The 8,915-nt window shown below is 40.0% G+C and overlaps 1 pseudogene; it reads right to left on the reverse strand.

Annotated features, from left to right (window-relative positions):
- Nucleotides 1-4,191: 4,191 nt before the first annotated feature.
- On the reverse strand, nucleotides 4,192-5,079 carry LOC133261392 (ubiquitin-conjugating enzyme E2 G1-like; annotated as a pseudogene).
- Between the last annotated feature and the right edge of the window lie 3,836 nt (nucleotides 5,080-8,915).

Raw genomic sequence — 8,915 nt, forward strand, 5'->3', positions numbered from 1 at the left:
GCCCTCTGCAGAGGACATGAATAGTCCAGAGTTGGCCACAGACTGAGCAAAGGTCACATAGCAAACAGGCCTGCCCTGCCCTTCTCGGGTAAGTATTTTATTAGCTGGCCTACTAGATTATCTTACTAAAATAAATGCATAAATATTTCATATTGTCCCGAATAGATCCATATTGTCCAAATAGTATTGGAAGGAAACTTAGAGACTCTCAAGAGTAATAGAAATGCTACTCTTGGTACAATGTCTCCACGGTACTGCTATTACTACTTTGCTCTACAGGTGATGATAATAGCTAATATCCCGTTCCAGGCATCATGATGAAAGTTTTATATGGGTTCATTAGTCTTCACATCATTCCTGTGAGGTAGGTTTTATCCATATTGGACAGACGAGGTAACTGAGGCATATAGACGTTGAGTAACTTGCCGAGGGTCATGCTGTCACATGGGGCAATCTGATCTGGAGCCCCCATCCTCACCCTTCTATGGGCCACCCTGCACATCAGGGAGACTGAAGGAGTTGGTTCAACGTCATAGAAGAGGAGTACCTGACTCAGGCCCTGACACGTAGCCCTACAGTCAGGAGTAAGCCACCGTGGAACACCACTCACTTCTGCTCTAGACGTGACACTTGAGGTCATCTGCTGGGACTTCATGGGCAAACTCTCCCAGAGAGGATACGGAATGAGATCACCTCATCAGTGCCTAGAAGAAGGGTGCCAGTGTACTAGTGGAAGAGAGGAAATCAGATAGTACTCAGTGAAGTCTTAAAGGTCTAGTGGGCTCAACATGTCAGGTGGAAGGAATTGAGAACCTCAGCTACAGGGGAGTCAGACTGACCTCAAGCTCTTTGCCACAGACCTCCACCATTACTCCCTCCCAGGAAGATCACGTGGGGCACCACAGAGACCTACCCTCCACCATTTTTCACAGTCAAAAAGCCACAATCTTGGACTTCCCTGGTGCTCTAGTGGTTAAGAATTTGCCTGCCAATGCAGAGGACACAGGTTTGACACCTGTTCCAGGAAGATCCCACATGTCTGAGGGCAACTAAGCCCGTGCGCCACAGCTAGTGAGCCCAACCACTCTGGACACCCTGTTCCACAAAAGAAACCATCTCAATGAGAAGCCTGTGGACCATAACTAGAGAGTAGCCCCACCTTGTTGCAACTAAAGAAAGCCTGCGAGCAGCAATGAAGACCCAGTGCACTCAAAAAAAAAATAAATTTTTTTTTAAAGCCCAATCTCTTGTTCTGACCCTTTCTACCAAAGCAAAATCTTAAGCTTTTGGTGATAGACAGAAACAAACTTTGTTCCAAGGACCTAGGCAAAATTACCTTGCCTCTGAGGGAAGAGTAAAAGCAAAATCATCTACTTCTTGGGAGAGAAGTAGGAAACTTTCTCACTGCCCCTAGGACACAGTCCAAGACCCACTGTTGTCACAGAAAGGATAGAAAACCCTTCTCTCCCCTTGGGGTGGCAGGGCTCAGGAAACTGTCTCCTGCCCAAGCAGTACCCACCAGGCAGAGGTGGGTACTACTGGGAGAGGGGCAGGAAACTCTTTCCCACTCCAGACTAATCACAGATGTGTGTGAGTGCTCAGTCACTGTTGGGTCCGACTCGTTGATACCCCATGCACCTTAGCCCACCAGACTCCTCTGTCCTGGGACTTTTCAAGCAAGAATACTGGAGGGGGTTGCCATGCCCTCCTCCAGGGGATCTTCCCAACCCAGGGATTGAAGCTGCACTTTGGCATTTCCTGCATTGGCAGGCGGATTCTTTACCACTGAGTCACCTAGGAAGCCCCAACCACAGATAGAAGGTAGAAAATAGTTGCCACAGGAAAGAGGTTGAGGAAACTGAGAAACCCCTATGTCCATGACCAAGGTGTATAAGGGCCAGCCCAAGACTCAGCTAAACCCACAAACTGAGGATCCACTGTGCCTGCCATGACCCTATCACAGTATAATAAGCCAGTAACAGTCTACCACCCAGGGAAGAGACGAGTATGGAGAGAGATGTCCCCTGTGACATAGAAATACAGGGACTATGGAAAACCAAGAGAGTTGGGCAAAAGCCCTGGGAAAGACTTCATCAAAATTTTAAAATTTGTGCTTGAAAAGACACTATCAAGAAATTGAAAAGACAACCCACAGAATAGGAGAAAATATTTACAGAGCATATATCTGATAACAGGCTCATGTCTATATATTAATATAATATATATAAAGAATCTTACAATTCAGTAGCAAAAAGACAATACAATTAAAAGTAGGCCAAGGACCAAAAGAGACATTTCTCCAAATAAGACACAAAAATGGCCAAGAAGCATATTAAAATATGCCCAACATTATTAGTCATCAGGGAAATACAAATCAAAACCACAGTGACATAATACTTCACACCCACTAGAACAGGCACCCATGGCAGACAGTGAAGAGGAACTCAAAAGCCTCATGATGAAAGTGAAAGCGGAGAGTGAAAAAGTTGGCTTAAAGCTCAACATTCAGAAAACGAAGATCATGGCATCCGGTCCCATCACTTCATGGCAAATAGATGGGAAAACAGTGGAAACAGTGTCAGACTTTGTTTTTTGTGGCTCCAAAATCACTGCAGATAGTGATTTCAGCCATGAAATTAAAAGACGCTTACTCCTTGGAAGGAAAGTTATGACCAACCTAGATAGCATATTGAAAAGCAGAGACATTACTTTGCCAACAAACGTCCGTCTAGTCAAGGCTATCGTTTTTCCTGTGGTCATGTATGGATGTGAGAGTTGGACTGTGAAGAAAGCTGAGAGCCGAAGAATTGATGCTTTTGAACTGTGGTGTTGGAGAAGACTCTTGAGAGTCCCTTGGACTGCAAGGAGATCCAACCAGTCCATCCTAAAGGAGATCGGTCCTGGGTGTTCTTTAGAAGGAATGATGCTAAAGCTGAAACTCCAGTACTTTGGCCAGCTCATGCGAAGAGTTGACTCATTGGAAAAGACTCTGATGCTGGGAGGGATTGGGGGCAAGAGGAGAAGGGGACGACAGAGGATGAGATGGCTGGATGGCATCACTGACTCGATGGACGTGAGTCTGAGTGAACTCTGGGAGTTGGTGATGGACAGGGAGGCCTGGCGTGCTGCAATTCATGGGGTCGCAGAGTCGGACATGACTGAGCGACTGAACTGAACTGAAATGAAAATAAAAAAGTCAGAATGTAACAAGTGTTGACAAGGATGTAAAGAAAAGAACTTTCAAAGACTGCTGGCAGGAATGTAAAACCATGCAGGCACTTTGAAAGGCAGTCTGGCAGTACTTCAAAAAGTTAAACATAGAGGTACCATTTCACTTAGCAATTCCACTCCACTCCTAGATATAGACCAAGAGAAATGAAAACAAATGTTTATGTACAAAATTATATGTGAATGTTGATAATAGCATTATTTTTATTGGAAAAAAATTATATTTTGGAAGAACTCACCAATAAGGTGACAGAATTCCAAAATCAAATTGTATGAAAATATACGTTGCAATTTCTTTGTACAATAGGTGAGAAAACTCTGCAGTATCAGAAGAATAGAGGCAAAGAAATGTGAAGGGCTAAGGAGAAGGGATGAGGATAAATAGCATTTTTAATAGCAAACCCAGAAGTTAAGTAGAAAGCCTGTTGCTATGCCTGCTTTATTCATCCATCCTCCACATTAGGTAACTGAGGGCAAAAAATAAAACCAAATCAGAGTTTTGTGTTGCTGGGAGTAAATGTCAATCATTTTAAATCTGAATTGAATTCAGAACTAAGTCTTTTTAGTTCCCAGGGATAATGACTGAATTCAAGAGCTCTTAACAACAACAAAAATGTTATTGCTGTATCCAATCTGAGAGATGGGTACAGGTACAATACAAAGTTACAAAGCCTCTAGTGATGACCACTCCTCTGAAGTCATCATTAAAAATCAAGTAGTTGCTTATTGAGTACTTGGGTATTTGAACTACATGATTTGAAAACTTCCTGGCAGACAGAAGAGATAAAAGTAAAGGAGAGTGTGTGAAAACAAAGAAGATATAAAAGTTTAGTAAGTGGAAAGAGTTTAATGAAGCCTCAGTTGTTTAAAGGAAATTAAATGGAAGCTGTTAATCCTAATTGCTTTTTATCTGACATGCTTTTAAACCTGAAAAGAAACAACAATAAGGAAAGAAAACCTGCTAAAATGTTTTAGAATTTACATGATTCTTATTCTACTGCAAGAAAGTGTGATTTGGTACAAGGTGTATTTGTGGATGTACATGAACAGTATATATACTATCCGGATCATGTTGTGCTACGTATAGGTCTTTACAATTCTTCCTGAAGGGTTAAACAGTTCATTAGATTTCAAGATGCACAATCATCTGTAAGCTGGCATTTGTTAGGCTCTTGCCAGCATTGATACTGGCATGTTTTATTACAGTCCAGTTCCAGCCAGTGCTTGCCAGCGTGTTACAACAGAAGTCCAGCAATAGGTGGGTAGAGTGCAGGAAAAAGTGCCATGTTTCTCAACTGGAGACCCTGAAATAAGTGAAGTTATAGCTGTTGAATAAATGTCACTAAAAAGCAGGCTCTTGGCTTCTTCTTACACAGAGGGCAACTGTCCTCTTGACTTCTCCGTTTCTGTCTTCCCTCCATTCTTTTGCAGCATCAACATTAGCAGGGGAGTCTCCATTGGGGTCTGCCAGCATAGACATGACACTAATCATGATGATTTCCACTGTGTGAATAGGCAACTAGCATTCCTCTGGCTTTTCATAACCATATTTATCTTCCCCAGATTTGTGAAGAATAGAAAAGCATACATCACCATGTTTATCAACATTTGGATGCTGGATTTCGGTAATGAATTTCATTTTAGGAGGCCAAAGGGGATAATCTTTTGGGAAAGTGAGACGAGCTCTAAAAACACCACCTTCGTAAAGTGTATCTGGAAGAGCAATAATAAGAACTTCCCATTGGTAAAGATCATTGTCTCTATTAAACCTTCTGAAAAGCCTTCCACTGGATTTTTGTTGAGTTCTGCCAGATGTCTTCACTATAGCAGTACCAACTGCAGCTCAGTCATCCTTCCCCAGCAAGGGCCCAGGCTGGCACTGGGGCTTCCAAAGGACTGCACACAGGCTCCAGAGCTGCCGGAGCTGGGTGTGCTGAGGAACCCAGGTCCCCACGACCGGAGCACCGAAGCCGAGGCAGGCTGGTCTGTGGCAGTGGTAGTGGTGCCTCGTTGCCAGTGCGAGTCTGCTCGCCTTGATAATAGCATTATTCATGATAGCCAAGAGGTGGAAATAACCTATATGCCCATCAATTGATGAATGGATAAACGAAATATAGTACCCATACAATGAAATGTTATTTGATCATAAAATCATACTGATACATGGTCCAACAAGGATTGTTTTAGTCTATTCGGGATGATATTAAAAAGAAAAAAAATCACAGACTGAGTAGCTTCTACACAACAGAAACTTATTTCTCATGGCTCTGGAGGCTGAAAATCCAAGATCAAGGTCCCAGCATGGTCAGGTTCTAGTGAGGGCCATCTTCCAGGTTCCAGACTGCTGACTTCTTGCTGCGTCCTCACATCAAGGATGAACTAGTTCTCTGGGGTCTCTTTTATAAAGACGCTAATTCCAATCATTAGTGTCAAGCTACCCTCTTGACCTAGGCATTTCCCAAAGGGTGCACCCTCTAACACTATCATCTTGGGCAATAGGCTTTCAGCATATGAATTTTGAGAGTATATAAAGATTCAGTTTATAGCAAGGATGATCCCTATAAACAAGTTAAGTGAAAGAAGCCAAACACAAAACGTCATGTAATGTAAGATTCCATTCATACGAAATGTGCAGAATAGGCAAATATATACATGTGAAAAGTAGAGAAGTGGCTGCTTAGGGGTTGAGGGGATAGGGGGACTTTGGGAGGTACAGAGTTCCTTTAAAAAGTTTTAATTGTGGTAAAAATACAATAACAAATTTACTATTGTTAACACTTTTAAGGTGCACAGTTCAATGACATTAAATGCATTCATAATGTTGCACCACCAATACCAGTTCCTAGTTCCAGAAGTTCATTATCCCCCAAACAGAAATAGAATCTCTATACCTATTCCCTGGCAACTACAGGGCTTTTGTTTTTGAGGTGATGACATGTTCTAAAATGGACTGCGGTGATGGTTGTGAAACTCTGTGAATAAACTAAAATCAGTTGAATTGTACACTTTAAATGGTGAATTTTATGGTATATGAGTTATATATCAATGAAGCTATAGAAGTAAAGAAAGAAAAAGAAAGAAATGAAGGAAGGAAGGAGAGAAAGGAAGGGAGGAGACCGAGAAGAACCCTCTGACACTGTAGACTCCACTTGAGGCACAGACTAACATAAGTCAACGAACCGTCTAAGAGAAAAGGAGACATGCCTACTTTCAAGCATAAATTCTATTTACCACATTTTCTTCTCTTTTTTTACATAATGATTGGCATTCCACCAACAAATAGGAGAAGTTTATGAAAACCCTAGGTCAACCACTAAAAATATTTCAAAGAGGTATAATCAAGAACCAAGTAATAGAATAAAATGGAATAATAATAAAATACTAAATTAATTCCAAATAAGGCATAACAAGAGGAAAAAGGGATACAATATCAGATGGCAAAAAAATTTCAAGTAGCAAGACAGTAGTTTCAAATCCAGTCACATCTATGATTATATCAGTTGTGAAAGATCCAAGTTCAGTTCAGTCACTCAGTCACATCTGACTCTTTGTGACCCCATGGACTGCAGCACGCCAGGCCTCCCTATCCATCACCAACTCCTGGAGTTTACTCAAATTCATATCCATTGAGTCAGTGATGCCATCTAACCATCTCATCCTCTGTTGTCCCCCAGTTAAAAAAAAAGACCCAAACCTCCAATTAAAAGACGGATTGTCAATCTAAAATTTTTAAAAACTAAGACCTATATATTGTCCATGAGAACCTCACTTTAAATATATATATATATATATATATGTTGAAACAGGATGGAAAAAATTATACCATGGAAACATTAATCAAAAGGAAGTTAGGGTAGCCATATTAATATCAGACAAAATAGATTTAAGAACAAGGAATATTACCAAGAATAGGGAGAGACATTATACCATGATAAGGGAGAATTTATCAAAAATGTATCAAAAATACATAATAATCTTAAATACATACACTAAGCTTATAGAATAATAGTTCATCAAAATACATGAAGCAAAATCTGATATAATTGAAAGGAAAAATAGAAAAACCCACAATTATATTTGGAGATTTCAAATTTCTTCTCTCCATTCAGTCACTGATAAGACAAGTAGCCAGAAAACTGTAAGAAACAAGAAGACCCAAATAACAATATCAAAAGACCTACTCTAACATTTCTAAAACACTGTACACAACATCAACAGAATAAACACTCTTTTCAAGTACGTATTAAAGATTATATACATGTATAAATTTGCCAAGACAGACATATTACCACATTCTGCCCATGAAATAAGCCTCAACAAATTTAAAAGAATTAAAATCACAAAATATATTTTCTAAAAAAAAAATGGAATCAAACTAGAAATTCCTAACAAAAAGACATCTGAAAAAAAAAACCAAATATTTGGAAACAACACACTTCTAAAAAAAACTGAGTCAAACAGTATGGTACTGGCACAAAGACAGAAATATAGATCAATGGAATAAAATATAAAGCCCAGAGATAAATCCACGCACATATGGATACCTTATCTTTGACAAAGGAGGCAAGAATATACAATGGATTAAAGACAATCTCTTTAACAAGTGGTGCTGGGAAACCTGGTCAACCACTTGTAAAAGAATGAAACTAGACCACTTTCTAACACCATACACAAAAATAAACTCAAAATGGATTAAAGATCTAAATGTAAGACCAGAAACTATAAAACTCCTAGAGGAGAACATAGGCAAAACACTCTCTGACATAAACCACAACAGGATCCTCTATGACCCACCTCCCAGAATATTGGAAATAAAAGCAAAAATAAACAAATGGGACCTAATTAAACTTAAAAGCTTCTGCATCAAAGGAAACTATTAGCAAGGTGAAAAGACAGCCTTCAGAATGGGAGAAAATAATAGCAAATGAAGCAACTGACAAACAACTAATCTCAAAAATATACAAGCAACTCCTACAGCTCAACTCCAGAAAAATAAATGACCCAATCAAAAAATGGGCCAAAGAACTAAATAGACATTTATCCAAAGAAGACATACAGATGGCTAACAAACACATGAAAAGATGCTCAACATCACTCATTATAAGAGAAATGCAAATCAAAACCACTATGAGGTACCATTTCACACCAGTCAGAATGGCTGCGATCCAAAAGTCTACAAGTAATAAATGCTGGAGAGGGTGTGGAGAAAAGGGAACCCTCTTACACTGTAGGTGGGAATGCAAACTAGTACAGCCACTATGGAGAACAGTGTGGAGATTCCTTAAAAAACTGGAAATAGAACTGCCTTATGATCCAGCAATCCCACTGCTGGGCATACACACTGAGGAAACCAGAAGGGAAAGAGACACGTGTACCCAAATATTCATCGCAGCACTGTTTATAATAGCCAGGACATGGAAGCAACCTAGATGTCCATCAGCAGATGAATGGATAAGAAAACTGTGGTACGTATACACAATGGAGTATTACTCAGCCATTAAAAAGAATACATTTGAATCAGTTCTAATGAGGTGGATGAAACTGGAGCCTATTATACAGAGTGAAGTAAGCCAGAAGGAAAAACATAAATACAGTATACTAACGCATATATATGGAATTTAGAAAGATGGTAACAATAACCCGGTGTACGAGACAGCAAAAGTGACACTGATGTATAGAACAGTCTT

This window comes from Bos javanicus, chromosome 15 (assembly GCF_032452875.1).
Source record: "Bos javanicus breed banteng chromosome 15, ARS-OSU_banteng_1.0, whole genome shotgun sequence".
Classification (NCBI taxonomy): domain Eukaryota; kingdom Metazoa; phylum Chordata; class Mammalia; order Artiodactyla; family Bovidae; genus Bos; species Bos javanicus.